The sequence below is a fragment of the Propithecus coquereli genome, unplaced genomic scaffold, assembly GCF_000956105.1.
Source record: "Propithecus coquereli isolate 6110/MARCELLA unplaced genomic scaffold, Pcoq_1.0 Scaffold124, whole genome shotgun sequence".
Lineage (NCBI taxonomy): Eukaryota > Metazoa > Chordata > Mammalia > Primates > Indriidae > Propithecus > Propithecus coquereli.
The window spans coordinates 143,123-144,588 of record NW_012136525.1 but is presented as its reverse complement, the minus strand read 5'-3'; the positions used below and the strand labels follow the sequence as shown (position 1 = coordinate 144,588).

The following is a 1,466-nucleotide window of genomic DNA, read 5'->3' as shown; positions in this document are numbered from 1 at the left end:
CATGATGATCTTTATATTCAAAGGTACTATCTGATACATCTGAATGTTTATAAGGCAGCTACCTCTGACATCCTAAAACAAGAAAAGAGAAATTATTTTCAAATTAAAAGTAATAATCCAGAAGGAAAATTAGATAAATTGAATACACATGTTATAATCATAGAAGTGGATACAAGCATATAGATAAATATATTCATGTATATAACAAGCAAACAGCTGGGATTCAGGGATTTAACTGAGATAAACAAAATGAGCCTTTAAAATGCTTTACCAATGGTCAGGTATCCAACAGCCTTGGATTTGATCTCTTCTGTCAGTTGTTGAGTCTGATTCAGACAGTCCAGGATGTAAATATTGGGAGTGACTAGGGCCATACTCTGCTCTCCACAACCAAAAGGCATTTGGAGACGACTCTGTAAATTTTGCATGGCAGAACTGAGAACGTCTCCTGAAAAGTCAATCAAATCAATATGAAGGACTTTATAAAAATTGATCAAATAAGTAATATTAGTTTATATTCAAGATCTCTATGCCATAGATATTCAAAATAATGATTTTTCAATATTATCTGCATCTTCCTCTCTCTTCTACTTGTTGGGCCCACACTGTGGAATTAGCAAGACACCTCAGGGCCTTCTTTCCAGAACTAATGTGGAGATATGTTGTCCAAAGAAGCACAGCCAAGAGCAGAACCAAGAAGTTTGTGGGTATCAAAATTCCTAGAGAGCTCCCAGGATGAAGTAGAAAACGCCAAATCGATTGTCATTCAAAAAGGACAGAATTTGGGACCCAAATGTTTACCATTTATCAGATACTGTTCTGAGCACACTGTTGATACTAATTCACTCAATCCTTATAACAATCATATAAATAGGTGCTATTGTTCTCATCTATATCGAAGCTGAGGCACAGATAGGTTAAAAATTTTTCCAATATCACTTAAAAAAGATGTAGCAGAGTCAGGAATTGAGCACAGGAAATAGGGCTTCAGAGCGCCTGGACTTGACCACTTCCCTACACACTGTCTACCAATGCTGAGCACTTATTATGTATCTAGAGGTGTCTAAGCATCTCGATACATTAAATTTTTATGACAATCCTATGATTATTATAAAACCATAAGTAAAATTATTATCTTCATTTAAAAGATTAGGAAATGCGGTACAGAGAGATCTGGCAATTTGCCCAAAGGGATATAGGAAGTAGTGAATCTGGGATTCAAACCTAGGGCGGCCTTCTGGTAGAATCGCTTCTCTTAACCACTATGCTTTGCCGCTATAATGAACTTCTACAGTCTGAAGACTAAAATCATGTCAAGTATCTTTTCCAGTCACAACTGCGTGAAACTAGAAATAAATAACAGGAGGAAAACTCACAAATATGCAGAAATTGAATAATATACTCCTAAACAACCAATGGGTCACAGAAAAAATAAAAAGGAAAATCAAAAAGTACCTTGAGACAAA

The 1,466-nt window shown here is 35.6% G+C and overlaps 1 protein-coding gene across 1 annotated transcript in view; it reads right to left on the bottom strand.

The window, feature by feature from the left end:
* Positions 1-1,466, bottom strand: part of LOC105805004 (ovostatin homolog 2) — a gene marked incomplete at its 5' end in the record, with an annotated part of 125,418 nt that overhangs the window by 14,448 nt on the left and 109,504 nt on the right. The window lies entirely within an intron of this gene.